Source organism: Aulostomus chinensis, chromosome 21, assembly GCF_037954235.1.
Source record: "Aulostomus chinensis isolate RoL2024-O1b breed Wild chromosome 21, RoL_Achi_v1.0, whole genome shotgun sequence".
Lineage (NCBI taxonomy): Eukaryota > Metazoa > Chordata > Actinopteri > Syngnathiformes > Aulostomidae > Aulostomus > Aulostomus chinensis.
This window is the reverse complement of record NC_141340.1, coordinates 2,927,327-2,950,426: the sequence shown is the minus strand read 5'-3', so window position 1 is coordinate 2,950,426 and position 23,100 is coordinate 2,927,327. Positions and strand designations below refer to the sequence as shown.

General features: G+C 44.1%; 1 long non-coding RNA gene across 1 annotated transcript in view; it reads left to right on the top strand.

The window, feature by feature from the left end:
* The window catches only part of LOC147241354 (uncharacterized), a 142,444-nt gene that overhangs the window by 22,390 nt on the left and 96,954 nt on the right, over positions 1 to 23,100 (top strand). The window contains exon 3 of the long non-coding RNA XR_015111011.1: positions 15,694 to 15,767. This is a non-coding gene — a long non-coding RNA (uncharacterized LOC147241354). The remainder of the gene's footprint in view (positions 1 to 15,693; positions 15,768 to 23,100) is intronic.

The window sequence follows — 23,100 nt, the reverse complement described above, 5'->3', positions numbered from 1 at the left end:
AATCTCACTTCATGCTATTAGTGACATTACGTGTATAGATGAATTCCCCCTAACAAGATTTTGTCAGTAACACTGACAGCAGATTGGGCTGATTAAAAATAATAATAGGTGCATCATTGTGAGGCTGCTTATCCTCATCATGCAGCGAGTTCGTCTCAGATGTTTAACAAGGTTGCCACGGTAGCTCATAGTCCTCCCACACAACTCGCATTCACATTCTGACAACTGAAATATTTCCACTCAAGAGTATGTTTACCGTCAGCTATCATCAGTGTCAACACGCTTCTGACTGTCTCGCACGTTCAAAAGAGAGCTGCAGCTCACAGAAGCCTGCAGGCGGAGGGAGTTCCTACCGAGCGGTTTTATTTTTACCAGACCCCGGCGATGGCGAAGTCTCCGTGTTACTGTGTTGATCATGAAAATACACTTTTGACCCACAGAAATTTAGTCATCATTTGAAAATGATAACATGAGAATCCATGATAGTAGATGGGGAAATATGGGTGTTTCAGGATGGATCCAAACGTCATGATGGGCCCTTTTTATGGAATCTAGTCAAGTCAAACTGACCGTGATAGAGACTTTCTCCCTCTCCTCTCTGCATACTTATGAAGCACATTAATAAATCCAGTTTTTTTTTTTCAATCCCTCTTAGTGAATTAGTTCATCCCTTAAATGTGCTTCTCTCTGACTACTCAGGTCAGGTGGACAGGATATTTGAGAAGCCCTTGTGTTAACATGAGAATATTTTGTAAGTCATCCACCCACTTCATGTGGTGTTTGGTCCTCTTCCTCTATTGTTTGCCGCATTCTTCTTCAGCTGTGTTCTTCTGCTTCAGGCATTGTTGAACAAGTGGCTTTCCTTCTGCCAATTTCTTGACTGCAGGAAAGTCTGAATCACTCAACACAAATGTTTTCATGAGATAAATCCCCGAGAGCAAAGATTTAATTAAGTGTGCTCGATTTGTTTTCTGGATCTCATCAGAGAAGTACAATCGCTCTGCTCTGTGTTTGAACCGTTCATTTCAATCAATTTGAGCAGCTATTGTCTTTCCATTGTTTGTTACTCTACTAGCGCCGCGTGTCACAAGTGGAAAATTAGGGTTTTATCCGTGACAAAATGCCTGTTTGACTTTGTACAGGACATGAGTAAACATGCTGAGAGTGGCACTTTCACTGCTACAGTAATTCAAGAATAAACTTGAGCTTCCGTAGGGGCAAAGCCAAAGGTAGGGTGGTATGAATGTGACCCTCCACTGCTCTTCATTTGCTATTCTGTCACAGCTTGTACAGTGTTGGCAGTTCTTAACCACTGTCATTTTGAGTCAAACTCTACTATTAAGTATTTTCCCCTTGCAGGCATATTCCTTCAACATTTTTTCACATGTACACATCATCTTACACCTTTCATAAGCTTCCAAAACACAGAAGAAATGTCATGAACTATTAAAAAATGCCCAGAAACTATTGAGGGTTTCAACCAAGTAGGATTTGAAAATCTAGAGCTGATGGAAAAATTGGTTTGTCAGTCAGAACAGTCATGTGATACTGAATGGAGAGCTTAAAAGCAATTTCAATGCCTCAAAAAAAAATGTGATTTAACCATAATTTATGTGAGGCGACATATTGGAGAGAAGGGTGGTCAATGTAAAATCAGCTCAAATAACATTAATACTGTTCATACATATTACATTTAAAAAAAAATCCTCAATATGGATTCCCGCCCCTGATGATTTAATAAGATGTCGTTTTTACTTTCCTTTTGGAGGCAGTTTAACATAATTTGAGCTGATTTTCTATTTACTTTCCTCGAAATCCAGAGTAAAATTTGTCATGGGTCATGCAGAACAGGAGCCAATTTAAAGTTTCATGCCACTTACTAAGGGATTTTATGAATAATGTAATTAAAGCTTAATATCCCTTCACATTTATTCAAAACTGTGAAACCATTATGTATTTGGAAATACATTAAACTTTGAGCTCCCTTTTTAAAACCAGGAAATGAATTAAAAAAATCACTAACTCTCTCTGTCAAAGAAAGTCCAAGCATAATTTATAAAGACTATAATCCAAAAAAATTTCAATTTTTTTTTGATGTATGTGACTTAGTAAAGGTTTACTGTTGTTTAACACATGGCAAGATGTTATCAAGCGTATGATAAGAGTGCTGTAGGTATGATGAATGTCCGTTAGCAAATCCAGAATTAGCATCTCCGTGGGTTCCCTGGACCAAAAGCTGAAGGGATTGTTCCATTGGATTTTGAATTATTGCACATAATCGTCTCAAATCATAACAAAATAATCAAATTAATTCCTCTTTTCTTCTATTTTCAGTGTAAATCCAATGAGTAGCAGCACAGGGCTAACGTTATGCTACGCACAAACTAGAAACGAATGACTGTGTCACCACAACAAACTTCCGTGGTTGGTGTGAATGATATTTGTAGTCTCATGTCACAACCGATGTTTTTAAGACACTTAAAAACTTCAAAGTTCATGATGTATTTTATTCCTTAGGACACAACCTTGAAGTACATGAAGCTCCTTTGAACCTCTGACCTTCTATCAGGCATTTAAGAGAAAATCATTAGAGAATCCCATTAATTTTGAGACGATGTAACCGGACGCTTAGCGATGCTCACGCCTCTGGGTTTGGATACTTGGCTGGATCACAGTGTAAACAGTTTATTTTTATCAATAAAGTAGGTTCACTTTATGAATACAAAATATAAATGATATAAGGCCTTATACTTCTTTTACACAACAGTTAAAAACACCCATGAATATTTTCTGTGCCATCTATTTTTAAAACTAAAATGGCCCTGACCAGAGAACTGAAAGCCCCGTGAAAGGAACATGCAGCCTTATTAAAAGTTTGAGCCAGGAATAGAATTAATTCTCATAAATTAGTTTTTGATAGAAAATGAGGTTTTAGGCCACTCGCCTAAGCAAACAACTTATTTTATGACACCACGCATCCATCAAAATTCCTTTCACCTTTCAACCCTACCCCCACTAACCACCCACAGCCTCCCTGGATCCTCCTCATTATCAGCCTCTCCACTCCCCATTCAACTGTGCAATATACGGAAGGATCTGGGGGAATTTTAATATACCTGAAACCCCAAACTTCTTTTGTCCTGAATGGATGTTGGGTATGATTGCATCCCCGCTGACCTTATTATAAAGGGTGAGAGTCATAGCAAGTGAGGGAGATGGAGGAGGTGGAGGAATAAATAGGCCGGCTGTATTCTTCTCTGCAGGTTCTCCATCAGGCAGACACAAGAGCAGCGATGTGACTAATGCTGTAAATGTGCTGGCGTGCTTACAATCCCAACTGCTTGAGCGAGCCAAACCAATCGCTGTATTGCTTTGTGTCTCCCCTCCTACACATCTTAAAGATTCACAGAGAAGCAATTTAACTTTTTGTCTCACTTGGTTTTTCATCTTCACTTGCTGGGGATGGAAATGATGTAGCGATAAAGTCTTGTGTTCTTTGAAAATATAAAGAGAGATAAAGGCTGATATGTTACTGTCAGTCAAACTCATCTGGAAATCTTGTGTACCTGCCGTTCTCCACCGGTCTCTCTCAGAATCTAAATTCTGTCGCCTCCATTATTCAAAACATATTTTTCATTGTAGGCTGCATTTGGCTGCCCTGGTCTAAATGAGAGGAGGGCAGCTTTGGGCATGGGCAATACACAACGGACAACATAACACCCTTCAAATGCTCTTCTCAGCGGTGTAATGGAAACTTTAAACACACGCCTCCAGTTTGGCTTGTCCCTGCTGTCAGATTAGCTTACATCAGCTCGTCCAAGCATGCTGAAACTTTCCCATCTGTTTTTACTCTGGTTTTTTGTGCTACTGTCCTGAAGACCAGATCTTTGGCTACAAGGAATTAAAATGAATGCAATACGAGATCCAAAGAGCAGAGGCTAAAATCACCCATTTTCTGCTAAAACGTAAAAATAGTGAGTGAGACATGCGGGGGAATTACTTGTATGCCTTATTACTGCTCTCTATGCAGGTAATTAAGTGACTTTATGATATTTTTTAATCCGTGTACTTTATCCATGACAGTTTGTATTTACTGCAAAAGGCACAAACGAGTATGTTGCTGAAATCATACAGTGATGTAACATCCAAGAGATCAGCTGATGGGCATAGCTGGCCACGCCTCCCACCTTTATCAGTCAGAAGTTAAAAGCAGAAGAGGGAAGTCACAACGATAATGCCCAGGTCTGTTCCTCAGCATGTTCCTGACAAACCAAACCACCAAGGGAATATTGATAATAATGATGATAATTCATTTTATTTGTAGAGCGCTTTTCATGGTACTCAAAGACACTTTACATCAAGAAAACAATTTAAATATAGCAGTAAAATAAATATAAATAAGTAAAATAGTCACATGTTAAAAGCAATTTTAAAAAGGTGGGTTTTCAGAAGGGATTTGAAGGCGGGCAAGTCTGTGGTGGATCTGATGTGGACGGGGAGAGAGTTCCAGAGGGAGGGTGCGGCAATGGGAAAGGCTCTGTCCCCCCAGGTTCGATGAGTTGTTCGGAGGGGTGGGGACAGGAGGTTGGCGTTGGAGGAGCGGAGGTTACTGGGGGGATTGTGGCGGTGGAGCAGGGCAGTGAGGTGGGAGGGGGCCTGATTGTGGAGAGCTTTATGGGTGAGGAGGAGGATTTTGAAGGTGGTAAGGTGTTTGACAGGGAGCTCGTGGAGATTTTGGAGGATGGGGGTGATGTGGTCTCTGGAGTGGGTGTGGGTGAGCAGGCAGGCGGCAGAGTTTTGCATGGTCTGGAGTTTTTTGTTGAGTTTGGAAGATGAGCCATAGAGGATGCTGTTACAATAGTCCAGTCTTGAAGTGATGAATGTGTGGATGAGGGTTTCTGCAGCCGGGGGGGAGAGTGATGGGTGGAGGCGAGCGATGTTTCTGAGGTGAAAATAGGCAGTTCTTGTGATGTGGTTGATATGTTGTTCAAAGGAGAGGTTCTGATCAAAGATGACACCAAGATTGCGGATGTGTGGGGAGGGGAGCAGAGTGGAGTTGTCGATGGAGAGGTGGAAGTTGTGGGCGCTGGTGATGGAGGTTTTGCGGCCGATGATGATGAGTTCCGGTTTGTCGGGGTTCAGCTGAAGGAAGTTGGTTTGCATCCATGATTTGATATCGGTCAGGCAGTGGGTGAACGTGGAATGGGACGTGGTGGTAATGGATTTGGTGGTGATGTACAGTTGGACGTCGTCGGCATTGCAGTGGAAGTATAGACCATGATGACGGATGATGTTGCCAAGGGGGAGCATGTAGAGGATGAAGAGGAGGGGGCCGAGTACTGAGCCTTGGGGGACGCCATGGAGCAGAGGAGCGGTGGAGGAAGTGCAGCTATTGATGCTTATGATCTGCTGTCTGTCTGTGAGGTAGGATCTTAACCAGGAGAAGGTGGTGCCGATGATGCAGAGGGAGGATTCTAGTCGGGAGAGGAGGATGGAGTGGCTGATGGTGTCAAAGGCTGCTGTAAGGTCGAGGAGGATGAGGATGCGGAGGTGGCCAGAGTCGGAAGAGAGGAGGAGGTTGTTTGTTACTTTCAGGAGTGCTGTTTCTGTGCTGTGTTGTTGGCGGAAACCTGACTGGAATGGTTCAGACAGATTGTTGGTGGTGAGGTGGGCCTTGATTTGGGTGGCGACAGCTCGTTCTAGTATTTTTGACAGACAGGTGAGATTGGTCGGAAGTTGCTCATTATTTCAGGATTGAGGCCGGGTTGCTGAAGGATGAATCCCTCCCCAGGAGCCTTTTCACATGATCAGATGCCATAATCACTTACCAGGCAGTAATCAAGTCCTTCAATGTGACCCTGGGTACACAAAGAAGAATGGAAAGGCTATGATGTACTCATCCTGTCTGGGGTCATGACCACCGTGGAACCATCAGAGGGGTTTTGAAACAGACGGCGTGTGAGCTATTGGAGAGGTTTATAAGAAAGCAAAGGGAATCTTGTTGAATTTCTTCAGCGCTCATAAGAATAAAAGCTTTCGATTCAGCTCAGATTTGTAGAGGTTTTGCAGATAAAAGAAATGGAAAAAGTCAAGTCAGGTCAGTTTTATTTGAATAGCGCCAAATCACAACAAAAGTTATGTCATGACTCTTTCCAAGTAGAGCAGGTCTAGTATTCACCCCTTCAATGAACTTACACCCAACAATTCTCCATCAACAGCACGTCCTGCAACAGCGGAAAACCTTCCTTTACCAGGCAGGAAGGTGGGGCAGATCCAGGACCAGTGGGGACAGAGCAGGAGAGAGCAGAGCAGGAGAGAGACAAAGACAGATAATGGAGGAAGAAAGATATAAAGAAGGAAAGAGGGAGACAGAGAAAAAGAGAGAGACAGGAGGAGAGACTGATGGACAGACGGCGATGTGAGCAGGTGGAGCTACGGGTGGCAGCTTGAGCCTCTTCAGGTCTGTAGCCTCCTCCAGCAGCACCAGGATCTGGGATGAGGGGAGAAGAAGAGGAGTTAGTAACACGTATGAGTATGATTTATGTATGACACATACAGGAGGACAGAGAGGACAAAAAACATCTAAAAGTCAGATTATCAAAAGAATCAGGTGTGCGAGCCGTCAGTGCTGGAGGGACAGGTTTTTTTGGGGGGGTCCGCAAATGCGACCTTGAGATACTTAAACATTTTGTTTCAAACATGTTGCTTAAGGAGACTACAAAGTTTGTCACAGACATTAAATGTTTCATCACTCCGGAAAAAGACTGTGGTGATGTTGACATTATTTGTGTTAAGGTTCACCCGTAGCGTAACGTTAGCTTGGACTGAAGTCATGCTCAAAAAAAAAAAAAAAAATCATAACAGGAAACTTGTGAAGATGATCTTGCTGAACAAAAGGGCTAAATTTGCTCCCTCAGGTTTTCTAGGTTTGGTTGGGTTTGTTTCATGAAAATACCCAGACAGGCTCAGGATGACAGCTTGGAAACTAATACAATGAAAAAGAATGAAAGTTTGTGTGTGCTTGTTTTTTCCCATGTTGTTCAATGGATTTTTTTTTTTTAAATAAATAAAAGTCCATATCAAAATGACTTTATTGAAAAAACTGGGAGTGATTTAACATTTCAGTGTTCTGCAAGATGGCTTTTCAATCTTGTAAAGTGAATGCCCAGCTTTGTGCATTAGTTTTACGCTCTTCACATTTCTTTATTTCTTTTCAGAAGAACATGTCTGCGGTCATTTTTTTGAGTGAGGGGGTTGAAATGCATTAGCTGTATTAGGTGTGTGCATTTAATTCCGTGCAGCGTTTTCGGGGGGTAGCTGGGGGGGGTTAGCATCTGTCTGACTACATATATTATTTATTCTTCTTTAAGAGCCCCAAAGTGTTTTTTGTGACAGAGGGCAATAACTAAATGGGTTCTTTGAGTGCATAACCCCCGTTTTCCCGCTGCACACTTCAGGGCATCCTGTCACTGCAGATTTGTTTAAGAGATGCACATCGGTCCCTTTGTGACATTCATTGCTTCCTCCATTTACTCTTCGTTAGTCTATTAGGATCACTAACCACAGGCCTCGCCGCCCTCGCTGAAGGTAGCAGCAGCTCCCTTTTGTCACCTTACAACTTAAATAAAATGCATAACAGCCGCAGCCTTCGAAAGCAGCACCAACATTTTAGTAATACTTTATTTTGTGAATACATGCATGTGTAAGTGCCCTGTATCTCACCTATACAAACAGTTTGCTATAAATGTTTAAAATATGAGATTTCATTGATGGACATTTTTTCTCGTGCTTCTGCACTTCAAAAAACAACAACAACAACAGAAACAACCTGGACATTAACCAGTTAATTACCCACCAGTGTATCTTGTTTAAAAATCATACAAAAAAAACCCAACCTTCCAATAAAGTTCAGTGTCAACCGCAAGAGGTAATGTTGAGTATAATTATTCTTACTGTTATTGTTATTATGACGAGTAATATTTGGAGTAGTCGTAATGTGCCCTAAAATTAAGAAAAGTAAAACTAAAACATTAAATTTCTGTTTTCGTCTTTGCGAGGTACAGTTGCTCTTCGAACAGAATGTAGGGTTCCTGTGAAAAAAGCTGGAAATTCAATGTGATTTATATTCAAAACGGGGCCACTTGTGATCTTTGTACCACTTTGCTTTTAAGTAGCGGAGCAGGAATTTGCCATCGGCTTGCAGACGGTTAATTTTCAGTCCTGGCTGTCCAAGAGAAAATGTTTGGTTAGATAAATACAAATTGTGTGATTGTACCAAACAAATTTGAATTTTTTGAATGGAAATTCAAACTTTTATTCAGGTCACTGACTGAATTTTTTTTTTTTTTTTGTATTTAAAAGAAAAGTTGGGGAGGGGGCTGAAATTGCGTCATCTCCTGTACGAATTTCTCTTTGTGGGTCCGTGTGCTCACAGACACCAAAAAACGCTGATTGTGTTCCTTGATTACGCAGACGAGACATGTTTACATCACCGGGGGAGCAGAAACCCATAAAAACACTGAGTGTTGAGCAGTTCTTTGACGAGAGAGAATTCTGGAACATCCAAAGATGAAACTGGGGTCGTTGCTTTTGAAGCATAGAAATGTCGGGATTTTCCCAGCATTCGCAGATGCAAGCGGTCAGTATTTATTGCATTTTAATAAAGTTTGGACAAAAATCTCGTGCAGTAGGTTCCAAACTTGGAGGAGGAGGAGGAGCCGTTCCCTGTGAGGTTACAATGGTTTTATATCAGATTTGGAAGACGATTCTGAATGATCCTGTGTGAGTAAATAGGCAGCTTTCACCATAGCAACCATAACAACATGATTAGCTGATAATGTGCCGTTTGGCTCGGTCCTGCTGCCCATGAGTGACCGATAAAACGTGGCTGGGCAATGAAACCACTTCTGCTCTGATAACGAGGAGGTTGGCGGCTCCAAATTGTCACATTGGTTTTCTTTTCTAGTGAATGCTTTGTCTTAGACGCGTACGCGGCAGACCCTTGTCCACGGGCACATCACTCTCCATGTGACAAATTGCTGCAATTATTCTGATGAAGTTCACGAATGACACCATTATGATGATGCAATAATGAGCCCAGCCCACCTGACAGGTTCTAATAGGAAAGTGCCGAAGGACATTGCAGTGATGAATGAGCACCTCCCTGTAAATTGCCTTTTTGGCCCTATAAACTGGATCTAAGTAAACCTTCCCTGCAGGTTGCAAAAATCCAAAGAGCTCATCTTTGGGCGTATTTTAAAGATCTCACGAAACAAAAACAAAAAAAAAATTAATATCCTGTCAGCAGCTACCTTTAGATTGTTAGATTAGATTGGTGAGGCATAGCTGCTGAATGAGTTTGGGGAATCTAAATGGTCCGAAAAGTGTCCTTCGATATCCTAACAGATCTAATCAGATGAAGTTTGCAAGAAGTTATTGTATTTATTAAATGCACAGGTTTAATATAGTTGGGAGTATATGATTCAGAGAGAGAGGAGAGGGCACCGTCTTATCACTGGAGAAATGAACATTAGATTATTTTTCCCACTGCAGATGCTTCATATCCAGGTCAATTCACTCATATGCAAAGCATTAAACTTAGTTGCTGCCTGATAATGGAGGCAGAAAGATTAAAAGGACTCTGGGTGGATGCAGACAACGAAGCGAGCAAAGCAGGTCACAGATTGGTGAAGGAAGGGCTCATCCAACAGAAAACACCAGCGTTTGATAGCCGCGCATGGAAATAAAAAGTAGTGATCCTGACCGATTTTCTTCTTCATAGATGCAGGCCTTAAGCTTGATTTATGGTTGTGTAACCATGGTTACAGTAACCTACGGAAGCCTAAGCAGGTCACCAACGGTGCGGACAAGCTGTCATTCCTCTGAGACGATTGTTGCCGTGCCACGTTGCAAACACGCCACCAAAGCACAAGCTTCTGTCCTGCTGTGCTGACTCTCCTTGTCTACTAAAGCGGTTGTGGCTGGTGGTGGTGGCGTGGAACTGCGTAGGGGGAAGTGGACCACTCACCGCTGTTGTGGGCTGCAGTGATGCCGTTCATGTAGATGGAAATCAAGAGTGCCAGGCTGAGAGACGGCTGACAGATTTTCCTCAGGGAAATATTTGAGCAGATTCACTCGGATTATTGCAAGTTGTTGACATGCAATCCGAACTCAAGAGCACCTCTGGTGACGTAGACGAGGGAGGAGCCCAAATCTGGGCTCTGGATTGCAAACGTACCAAAATATTTTGCCTTTTATTTTTAATTTTTTGGTTTGTTTTTTTCTTTACATGATGACATTGAGAGTGGCCTTGAAAAAGAACACTTATTACAAGAAGATAGTTTTACAGGATTTCTACAAGTTTCAAACCCAAACAACACAAAAAGTTATGTAAAATCCTAAACTGATGCTGGGTACATCGGCACTTGCAGGTTTTCAAACAGGTTCTCTATTGTCACACCTCTTGTGACTGTGCTGATAGTGAGAGCTTCCCAGTACAGCTGTTTCCTGTGTATACCTGCATGCACTCACTTAATCATCTTTTCCAGCAGTCTATTTCTGTCATGGTGGATGTATTGTTGTGCAAAGTCATTACTAAAATGAGCTTCTGTGCTTGCCAGAGAATTTTTGATATTACTGTGAAACTCCTTTCGTGTTTACCTTTACATATTTCCTCCAACAATGGCAATGATATCTCAAATCCATTAGGCAAGGCAAAGAAAAGCGAATTTATTTGTACAGAAACATTTCATTCCAGTGCATTCACGAAAAAGAAATCACAAGAGGCAATTGATAAAAAAAAAGCAAGGAGGGTAAAAGCAATCAAATGTACATAGAATAAAACAATAAAAATGCAAAGGAAATGATTTAAGACATTGTTAAGCACATTTCTAGCTTGGATTTGATTAGCCTCAGATGTTTGCTCCGGTTATATTAGAGACACTGGAGAGCCCCTGCTGTGGAAAAGCCTGCAGGAACAGCTGAGAGTGTGGGCAAGACAGCTGGCGGCCAAACTCTAGACCCCTCGCTGCTCCCCTAATGGCCCTGTCGACCGCCTCGCTGTCACAGACCCGTAAAACAATCTCCCAGGGGGAAAAGAGCCCACAGTAATAAGACAGAAGTGTGCGTAAATATTCAGCGAAAAAGGAGCGGGCCAGCGACGGCACATCAGATATGAATGGCCTGTCTGCCGGTCCTCTAATGTGTTTGTTCATAAGTGAGCACATTAAGATCGGGATGCTGTGTGTGGGAGGCTGAGAACCGCCTGAGGATTTGTAGTTTCTTAGAGTGACTGATGATTGGATATTGGAGATGTTATGTCTTACATTTGGTGTCCTCTCTCTGCTCATTTAGAAATACTCCGGCTTCAAACCCAACCGCACCTAAAGGCCTCTTGATTAGGTCCACCTGTGCCCTGGTTGAGGTTGGATTGTATTGACTCTATCATATTGAATTGTGTTTCTAGTCCATCCATCCGTTTCCTTCCTCTTATTTGAGATCAGGTCACGGTGGCAGCACACTGAGCAAGGCAACCCAGACGTCCCCCTCCAGCTCCTCCTCGGGGACCCAGAGGTGTCCCCAGACCAGACGACATACATAATCCCCCCAGTGTGTTCTGGGTCAAGGCTTCTTACCAGTTGGACGTGAGCTGGGAGGTGAATGGTGAGGCACCCAGGAGGCATTTGAATAAGATGCCTGAACCTGCCTCCTTCCCTCCGGACCCGGTGTTCTCAGGGGCTAATGCCCGATTTATACCTTGGCATTAAACTTGCACGCCACCGTCTAACATTCTGCATATGTAACTATGACCCACAACAGCCCAGCTGTGACTCTTCGGCTTCATAACGTCACATTTCCATCACTATCTCTTCTTGGTACCCCAAAAAAACAAAAACAAAAACTCAACTCATAGTAACATAAAAGCCGTACCGCCACCTAGCATTTCAGTGGTGTGATGGCAGCATGACGGTCCAGACCAGAACAGAAGTACAACTACTCACAAAGGTGTAGGTCAAAGCCCAAACGTAAAGGTGCTTCGGCCCAGGCAAACTGGCCCCAACACGTTTTTTTTTTAGCCGTGTCTCTCGTGGTCATGACCCAACGCTTGTGACCCGGGACGCGGGTTGGAACCTAAATCGACTGGTAAATTTAGATTTCCTTCTGAAACTTATTTACAATAAATCTATGCAGCAATTTCATGAATGCTGACGTCGGCCAGCTGTTTGAGGCAGCAGCTCGCTCCAAAACCAGAGGGAGCGATGCACCGATGTCCACCATAGAACCCTGGCCTGGTACTGAGTCCAGCCCTAACCCCTTCAACCCTAAACATCAAGTTCCCGCTGGCGGTCTGATGAGGGCCGCTAAACATCATCATTCTCAAACAGAGGTTGGGCCCCCAGCACCGACTTCACCGTGATATCCTGAATATCTTTCAAGGGTTGGCCCAAATTTTGAGACGCCGCAGATCTGATGGCGTGGGACTTGGTTTTCTGTTAATATCCGGGAGCCCATTGGCCATGAGAACTGACCCTGGATTGTTGGTAGAAATAAGCTTCATGCTACACCTTCGCTAGGCTGTGTCCTTGTATCAGTCACAACTTTGAAAGATTTATTCTTCCCTCTTAGCTCTATTATTGCTCCCTGGAATCGCATAAAAACGAACTGAACTCTGTTGAAATAATACCGCTCTAAGCGTCTGTCTAACAGGCGGTCTAAAGGCGGGATTAATGGCAGATAGGGTCGATTTTAAACGGTGCAAACAGACCTGAAGCGCTGGCCAGCGAGAGGAGTTGAGACGTCTCCTGGTTGCTGCAGAGGAATGATGGTGGGGAGGGCTTCCACCTGAGATGAGTGAGGGGCTCACTCATATCACGTCTGATTTAAGACCTTCCCACCAGCACTCGCACGCACCACACTAAACAATCAATACTTCCAACTGCGTTACCGCGCGGTTGAAACGTGACTGAGGGCTGCCATTCATCAATGCGGAGTGGTGGGGTGTGGACGGCTTGTTAGAGCTCTCCCGTGGCGCTGGTTACTAACCCGCGTCATCTCAGTTTACACTGGGTTATCTGATCTATCGCTCAGGATGTGTTATAACAGCGTGTCGCTGATGAATTGTAATCCGTTGGCAGAAGCGCATGCTGACGCAGAAATGAGTCCTAGAGCCCAAAAATAAGTTGGCTTTACTGCTGTGACTGTTTTTTCTGCTCCCTCTTGTGTTTGTCTCTCCAGGTATCCCCCCCCCCCACACACACACACACACGCACACACACACACACACACACCTTGGTGATTATCTACACCTGATCCAAATCACTCATCAGCAGCTCGGGGATAAAAGCCTGAGGGAGCGTTTGCCGTGTGGCCAGGCTCGCTGTTAATGCAGGTTTGGAGTCCATTGTGTTTATTTTCAGTCTGCGTGCTAACAGAATTAGATTTGTATCGCCGTTGTTCGTTTCCTGGTTAGCTTCAGCAAGGAGGTGGTGCTTTCAGGGCTGTTTGTTTTCCTGACTGTCAGGAGCATTGTGAGTCTCACTAACTATGTCGAGGGCTGTGTGGCGGGCAAAGACGTGAAATTTTGAGACGAACGTGTAAGAAGAGGAGGAAATGGTTCCGTTTTCTCTGGGCTGAGGCGGCCTTGGCAGAGGCAGCGCTCTGTTGTTGGGTTTTGTCTTAAACTGTTTTCTTCTCACGTGAGAAATCTGAACAGATCGTGATACTGTACAGATTTCATAAATGAATAACTCAGGGTACAAAGTACTGAAGGTATTCAAAAAAATGGAGAAAACATTCGTCACCATCCACCTCCCAAAGCCAGTGTGACCCTGTGTCTATTTTACACTTAAAAATATTATAAAAACAGCAAAGGAAGAAGTTTTGGTCCTGATTTGTGCTGATCATTCAATCTGAAGTGTTCTTAGCTGACGGTTAATTCAGTTGTCATCAGCAAACTGGATTAAAGAGAATGTAAAACAAGGATAATAAAGTTTAGAAACTCAATAATGGGAGTGCTGACTCAGCATTCAGATTTAAAAACAACAAATCAGTCAATAAAACTTAGTTGCTTTTCAGCGGGGCTTTGCATTTTAAATGAATGCTGTGGATATTTCCAGATAAAGGCACTTAAGACACTGACGTGATGTGGTTTATTTCTTGTTACTGCCATCATGCCTTTGGAGCCGGGGGCGAGGGGGCAGAGCCAGGCCATCCTTCCATGGAGCTCCATTTCCTGTCTTGAGCACTTTGGGATCATGAGTTTGAAACTGCACGTGAAGCTGTTGGAATTCTTTCCTGCTAAAAAACAGGGAGGCTTTAAGTTGCACCATCTGCTTTACATAAATGGCCCCATTATTTTGGTTTGGTGACTCTTGAATATCAATGATGTGATAAGCAGAATTAAAGGGCTGACAGGTAGTATATCTCTTCTAATTGGAGGCATTTGAAGATGTGACTCTTTTTATCTCCCACTAGTGATTACAAGCATGCTCTGCCCTAATCCATTGACTTTAAAATATCGTTTTAAGAGGGTAAGAAGATGAATGTTTATTGCTGGTAATCCCTGACTGTGATGTATGAGTGCAGCCGTCTCCTCGCTTTCCCCCCAAAACCTCGTATGCAAACCAGCATTCAGCATGCAAGCGAGATCACGCCGTCCTCTCCGGATGAGTCTTCTTTTACCGATGGGTGTCAAGCAATATTTTCACCTCCATAAAGTATTATTGACAGCTTCTTAGAGGAGCATCAAGGCTGTGTCCGGGTTAGCTGTCACCAAAGTGTAAAGGATGTCACTGTAATCTCTTTATAGCCACAGTGGCGACATGCCTCTGTTACCCAAAACGGCTGAGTGTACTGTGCGTATTTCACTCCTGTACAAATTAGATGTCCTGATTTATTGAGGCCTGTGAAGAAGTATTTCATAAATCACAGCAGTTCACATCTCACTCCAACATAGAGATAGCAAGAATGTTCTACTCTTCGGCTCTATGCAAACCATTAATCACTGCCTGCATCAGCCAGGGTTCTCAGGTTACCTTCGCAGCCAAGAGTCCCTCCAAGACAAATAGAGAAGGCATTTCTATAGAAATACCTCGTGGAAAAGCTGCTTTTTTTCTCTACTCTGCAGGCTGTGAATTGTTCATGTACAGCAGGTGTCAAAAGAAGATGTTCACGCTTGTGTATGTTGTCCTGAGCGGAGGCTGTAAATTGATGCAGTGTCACACTTTTAGTGGCTGCAGCTTCCTCAGGAGCGGCATCAAAAAGCTCCACCCGATGGTCCGATCCGTTCAACGCTAACGTAAAGCTCGCCTCGTCCTCTGCACAGCGGACGCGCACGTCGCTCTCACAGTTTGATTCATTCGTGGGTTTGAGATGCGAGTCAGTCACGTCTACAAATTCATAAAACTGAGGGGAAAACTTCAAAAGCCACAGCCGCTAAATTTCGCTGTTTAGTTTTCACTGTGCGTCGTCTCTCAAATGAATCAAATTCGAAGCAAGTTCATTTCATGCAGAAATCAATCAAAATCTTGGAACAAGTTGTATCACGCCCCAAAATAAATCCAGCTGTGGCAAGAAGTTGCATCATGTGGTCACAACCTATGTATTTTTCTTTCGAATGGCTCTGTTTCATGTCTTTGAGATAATGCAACTTATTAATAATCAGCGCGTTTGTTTCGTTACTCTTCAACCCTCCAGGTGAGCGATTGACGCATTCATCCGAGGAGCAGATGTGCTACTGTGAACCAGCCGCTCCAGGACATAAAATACAGGTATGTGAAAGTTTTTCAGGTTTTCAGTGGGTAGTGGGAAGCAGTAATTGTCATATTTCCACCACTGACCTGCAGGACCAAGAAGCAAACAATTGAAAATCTCTTGCAGTTCATTGAAAAACACTCACACTGGATGTGAAGTGGTGTTTGACGTTTGGTGCTTTCTCAAAGAGCAAGGTCTGGAGGTGTCAAGGACATTTGGACCATAATGCACAAATAGGATTTTGATGAAGGTGTCGCCTGGAGCTGCAGTGTAACCAGCGTGGCGTCTCCCGCCGCACGCATTCACCCACTAATCACAACTGAACACCAGTACAGTAATCACAGGAAAATTCACTTTAATTCTCCAAAAAGTGCATAAAAGTCAGATCTGTAATATTATCTATGCATCATCAATTTATGAAATTGTATTTCATATACACCTCATGATCTTCTTTCCATGCATATTTTATAAAGTGAAACAATTCTATCAGTTGAAAACAATAAAAGTGCTGACACGGATTATCCCTCTTAGCGAGATGCTAATGCCAGCACCTTTTATTTGGATTCCAACCATTTGCGGTTTGACATCAGATAAGAATAAACACAGCTCATTAGCATCTCTCTAATTAGACGGCTGCCATGACTCTGTAATTACCTCAAAAGGCACTCTTCAGATCTCCGCAAGTTACATCAAAAGGAAATCTTTCTCAATTAAAATTCAGAGTCCTCTGTAATCCTTTGCCTTTGTTTACCTTTTTCTCGCGTCTCCATCGTGGTTGACAGTTGCATCCATAAGCCGCCCCACCCTCGAGTGCTCAGGTCTGCTTCTGAGAGAAGAAGTGACCGAGCTCTTATTAGAAGAAAAGAGAATGAAACAAGCGAATGAAAAAGCCAAATTGTTTCATTTATTTCCTGCTCTGTTGCTGCTGTTTGATATCTAAAGGCTACATTGATTGTCATGTGAAGTCAGTAGAAAAAAGGATTTTGAGTGACCTGCTCTATTAACGGAGAATTACACTGTCAGTCACGCCTCGCCTTGCCTCAGACATGTCACGGTTTTTAGATGTTGCTCCCAGGGCATAGCCACTAAACCTGTCAAAAAATGATTTGTTGAGAGAGGCCATTTAAATATGAAGTGTCCAGCAATATTTAATGGGAACCGAGCACGTCATTCAATGGCATAAAAAAGCAGAAAAGAGGACTCTTGCCAGACTTGACATTTCTCAGCAGGCCACTCTTTTATTTCTCTGCTTCTGCCCAAACGTTGGGAGTCAAAGTGAGTGTCGGCTGGTCAGTTTGTGTCCACAGGTGAGGATGCTTGCGCGCTCTTTAGGTTTTTACTTTGACGTGAGTCCCGCCTGTCTCGCCAGTTTAAGTGCGTGCATCCCCAGGAGCCACTTGGCCATCGAAGGACTCTACTTTTAGAATGAAATTACCAGATTAGCCACAAAATGTTGGGCTGCTTGCTCATAAACAAGGCAGCAGTGCGGCGGTAGACGTCAGAGGAGGAAGTGTGTCGACAAAATAAAGACCTGTTTTTCACTGCAGAATAAACATCTGCACAAATTCTCAGAGTGAAGTGAAATGAAGCTTTCAAGAAAAAGTGATCAAGCGACCGGTTCGCCAACAACGTCTGGCGTGTAATCACCATCTTGGATACCTGTCACGTTACTGCTCAACCCTCTTAATAGTCGAAGTTAGCAATGTAGGCTAATCCTCCCTGCAGGGGGCTCGGATGCTCCCTCTGGAGCAACATCACAACATCAGTTGTCCTCGTGTATTCAGAGAGGGGTCCCCCGTGAATATAACAAGCTTAATGGTGACGACATACTGTAACTGTACCAGGGTCAGCCGTCAGTCACGACTGCGGGAGGAACAGCTCTGCTGCACAAACGTGAGGAGCAGAGATGGTTCATCTCATCCCATTGAGCCCCCCCCCATGTTTAGAGTCCATCCATCGATCAGGCTCAGCTGCGCCAGCCTCATGGGCACATTTTAGGTTTTTTTTTTTCATTGTATGAAACAACAAACATGTAACGGTAAAATTCAACCACAATGGCATCCAAAGGTATTGCACATTTTCAGAAACTCTGCCAATGAAATGCAGCTTTGTATCGTCACACGTTCCCTCCGAGTCCTACGGCAGGGACTGATTTGGAGTCTCTGCTGTTGGCCCCTATAAATGGAAGCTATTAAAGAATTTTGTGGCATATGAAAAAAAAGAGATTTGAAGTGAATTATAGAGGAGGCAGAGGGAGTGAAAATGTAGAGTAAAAAATAGCTAATAATGATGGACTTGGTGTCTGTGCTGGCCTCCTCTTTCCTCCTGCATTTTAGGAATTGAGACATCCTTCAAGATGATGCACTGAGATCGATTTCCAGGTCACAGGCAGGAGGAGGGAGGGGTAGACGAGCCGAAAAATAGGCTAATGAGAGGAGCCCGTGGCCGGTCTCCCAGGTACGACAGTCCTTGTCACTGCTGACGCCCTGCGTAGAGCTCGGGGGTCTACACGCTGCCACACGTCTCCGGTGCTCACAGATACGTCGGCTACTCACTGCCAGTGAAGAACGTCGCGTGATGGCGTACAGGAACATGTGCTGGCTGCCTTCTGTTAAAAGGTTAGAGCAGTCAGGGACAGTACTGTGGTGATGGAAAGGCTGGTACAGATGTGAAAATTTGAAAAGGGGGGGGGGGCACCCTATGTCTCCAGTGCATACAGATTTGTCAGCGCGCCGTTTCCCCTGCCAGTGCAGCGGTTCCGTAATGTAGTTTCTGCTCTTTGGGAACATGTGGTAGACGCGTTCTTTACGGAATCAGATTTATCGGCCAAGTGAAGGTGGAATCTGACTTTCCACTCCTCCTCTAAACAGAAGAGGCATGCAGCTAAAACAGGATCCTGGTGGGTCCAAGTGTTGCAGGATGTAGTCGACTGCATCCATCACTGACACGTTCACTCAGTGGGCAAACAGCAGGGGGCCTATGAAGTCCTTCGCGTGCATCTCAAAGGATTTCACCACCGCAGATGCGAGATGGGCCTGTTGTTATACAAGCCAGGGATAGGAGGTTTCTTGGGGAACGTTTGAAGCGAAATGGGACTTCACACAGCTCCGCTTGGGGATATGAGTGATGGTGGGGTGCGTGACGGTGAATGTGTGGGAGTTCCTGCAAAAGCTGCTGGAAGATTCTGGAGGCCAAAAACAGGCCATTGTGAAGAATAATCAGGTTACTGGACTCGCCTCTTGTACAACAGAGGTGAGTCCAGTTGCCTAAATTGATTATTGTTGGGAATTACGATGTCCTGGATGACTGAGAATACACACAAATACATCAGAAGAGGCCAGAAAATCAATACTGGCCTGTAACCTCCGGTTTTGTCTGTCCATCTCCTCGCGGTCTCGACCACAGGCTCAGCAGGGTTCAGTTCATCAGGAGAAGTCGTCCCAAAGCTGCTTGGGTGACAGAGCGATTCTCTGGTGTCCTTCAATATGCTGTTGCAGTGGTCCAGTGTGTTCTCATCCCTGGTCGGACACTGAACGTGCCATTTGTATTTTGGCCGTTTGTGGCTGAGCTGTCGTCTCAGTAGGCTGTCAGAACAATGAGCAGGGAGTCTGGATATTCGTGCTGCATGCTGGTTATCTGGTCAGCCAGGTGTTGTGGCACATCGCTAACAAAGGCCCGAGGTGGAAAGTAACCACTGACCGGGATGAACCAGGATTGGGTTTTTATGAAGTCAGTAAGAGAGTAGAAGTACTGCATTGCAGCTGTATTGATCCTGTGGCAGCGACCATGATGTGGGACCGTCAAAATACTGTCAATTCATCCTGGAGTACCTTTGGACGTCTGTGCTAAATTTGAAGTTGTTGAGACGCTGCATTCATGGGAGGACCTTGGCCTTTGACCACCAAAATCCGTCCCAGTGGACGTCTGTGCCAAGTCTGAAGAAAGACTTGAGGGCTGTCGCGTGCAGGCAACTCTTCTCAAGATGTCATTGCTTTGATTACTTAAAGAGACGCACTGGGCTTAGAAACAAATTAAAACATGACAGCGAAGGCAGGAGTGTGTCGCCATACTGGGGATGAAAAGTGTCGTGACTCCTGTGTTGCGTCAATTTCCAGAGTGTCAAATTCAATCTGAGATAATGGCTGAGATGTCCAGGTTATTAATATCTCTCATTCCTCGCTCTCTCAACACTCCAATTAACTGCTTCCACAGAGGTTACGTTTTCTTTTCTTTTTTTAAAGCAGGATAAAGAAAATATACCAAGCTGATTATCAGCATCCATGATGGAAGGGCGGAGCATTGGCCAGAACAACCACATGGTGAACGCGTCGGCGACTTCTAGGTTACTTTTACCTGATGTACCATCAACGCAATCAGATACCCAGAGAACTTCAACAACTGATGACCAGGGCCAGAATCAAGTATTTAAGACCTGGAGTACCACTGAAGCACATTCACTACTTTTACTTTGTTCAACAACAACAACAAAAAAAAAGAAATTGCTGATCATAGAAAGTCATGATGTGATATTTATAATTCTACTGTTCTATTAATGAGTGCATGCTTAAAGTACAGTACAAGACCCTCGCCAGCTGTTGGTTTATAATATTTCCCTGCATTTAATTAGGATTCCCACATCCTTGGACTGAACATAGAAATGGAAATACAGTATATCTGTGAGAGGAAAAAGTTCCATCCTCCCGCACGGTCACAGAGAACCCTTGTAGAAATCATCTTTTGCTGCATAATTTATGATTTCAGCATTTAGGTTTAGGACCCTTACGCTCTCACGATGTGAGCAGATATGAAGACAGACTTGCTGACATTTCCAGCTCATCTGGAACAATGCAGTTTTTCATTTTAGCCCAGTTCATGTTCAAAGCCTAGGAGACGTCACCAGACCAGCAGCCCTGCTCATAAATCTACACGTGCGCGAGCCGTCTCGCAAGCGCCAAACTGCAGCGTCCAGATGTGTCAGTCACATCAAGGTGACAACCAACATGTACACATCCAAAATCCGGCGTTTAGCGGCTCACGCTATTTCAGTTCAGACGTTCTGTGCTAGCTCTTGAGGCCAGTGATGGTAACCTGGATCCAGTTTGACCCCGGTGTGGAATCAGATATTCCAAAATGCAACGATTTTATTCTCCTACCGAAGTGATGTGTCCTGCTTTCAGGACAGCTTGTATTAAAATACAAGAGAATTTATTGATGCTATGGTTTGAAATGTGTTTTTCTGTTCAGTTGCAGTTACGATAGTTTGATCCGCCGTTAATTGAACTCCTGCTCGATGAGGCTCCAGTCTAGATGCGCCTGTGGAGTAACCGCCACCAAAGATGACCCATCATGCATTGCTCCCTTTGGCCTGAAAACACTCGGCGCTCTCAAGAAACCATTAGAAACCAGTTTTCAGCTCCGTCTGTTCTTTGTGTGACTGTTTTCTCTGAAGCGGCGTCGTACATTCCTGACAGGACAAAAGGTCGAAGTCCATCTGTGGGCTCAAATGAACCGACGTTCTCCTGGTTGATGAGAGTTGCTTTCATAACGGGAGGAGGAACGCGACCAGCGGCATGAATCTGCCATAACAGATGTCATGAGACACAAGCGGCGCTTAGTGTCTGCTGTTGTTGGAAAGCGATAGCCAGGAAAGATCGGTCGACTCTTACTGGAAATGACTGGTTCCCCAACTTGGTATTAAACTGGGATGCTGAAAATGACGCAGGCAGGCAGCCATTTTAACACATGCGCTGTTATTGGGGGCGTTTTTGTGGCTGTGTCAAGCTGCGATGAGAAGATTGAGGACCCTGTAATTCACCAACTGGGACACCAGTGTGTCTGTTCTGTGTATTTTGTTGTTGTTGTTTTATTTTGTTGCACTATTTGATTCTTGAACTCCACAAAAGCAGCTCAGCTCCCACGTCCCAGGTTCAGACACTGCACGCTCCCATCATTATCCTGTTTATTGCTACTCTCATGCCTTTTATTTGTACATCCCAGGCCCGGTGTGATGAAGTCATCTGCAGCTGAAACCATGCCAGTGTCCAGAGCTACTTCCTCGACATGAGTAGCCAGCCGGGAGCGCGGGGGCGTTAGTTTTGGCTTGTGAAACGCTCTCAATTGAGGGCAACACGCTGTCAGGGAACACAGAGGAAATGTTGGCAAGAGCATGTGGCCTAATACACAAAACTGTCAAAAAGCTAACAGGCCTGGCACACCATTGTTGCCCGGGAGGCGGAATTATTCATGTTCTCCAGTAAAACCTGAGTCTTCCCCTATCAAATGAGAGAGTCCCGATTCTGCCGGCAGCTCTGACTGAGACGAGGTAAAGAAATGTCATCTTGAGACGCAGAGATGTGGGGAGTAATTACTCAAGTGGCGGTGTGAGTCTGTTCAGAAAGTAAAATGACAGCCATCATGCGTTTTATGCTCATGCCACCTTCCATATAACTATATTTTTTCCAGCAACATCGCGCATTAATGTACTCTGATTCTTCAACCTGGGAGAAGATGCTTATCTGCTGCTGCCTCACCAAAGCAGAGCTGGAGCAGTCGATGTGAGGAACGGCGCAGGCTTAATCGATGGTGTTATTTATTTTCATCGTCTCTAAATTACGCGGTATAAACGTCAATAGATCACGAGTGATTGCAGTAAGTGGGATTCTCTTTAATGGATTACATCGATGTAAAATCACCAGTCGCTGGGTTTTTGCTGGGGATAATTTCTAGCAATTTTCTGTCCTGGCTGACTTGAATGAATTGAGCTGAACAACAGAGCGTCTCTGAAAATGTCAGAATTTGTATGTAAATAATGATTAAGACAAACTGATAAATGTCAGGAAATGTTTGATTGGAGTTTTTATGAACATCTAGTAGCATTTTTATCCAGTGACTTTTTTTATTATGATTTAATTGTCGGCATTTGTCGCCAGGGACACCCAATCACTGACAACTGAAGAGAGTAAGTGAAGTTGTTGAATGTGATGTTTTGTTAGAACAAGCAGACGACTCTGAGGGGGACGAGTTCTGGGGGCTGATAAGCGGGTCAGAACCAAAGCAGCAGCTCTCGTACCCTTGTGGCCTGGGGCTGGCGCCCACCACATGAGGTCCGGAGGAGTGAAACTGACTTGGACTTGGCTTTGGTTGCGCTCTCAAAGGTTCTTTGGCTTTTGTTGTGCTGTTCTTACATCTCAAACAACATTCAACTTTTCTGGATGTGCTGTACCCATTTTTACCACCTCGACACTCAGCGCATTTGTTTACAGATTGACCGTTGCTCATTTCCAGGATCTTTGGTGAAAATCTGTGTGTGCTGAACTTCCACGTCGACTACTCTTCTTTCATCAAGGGCAC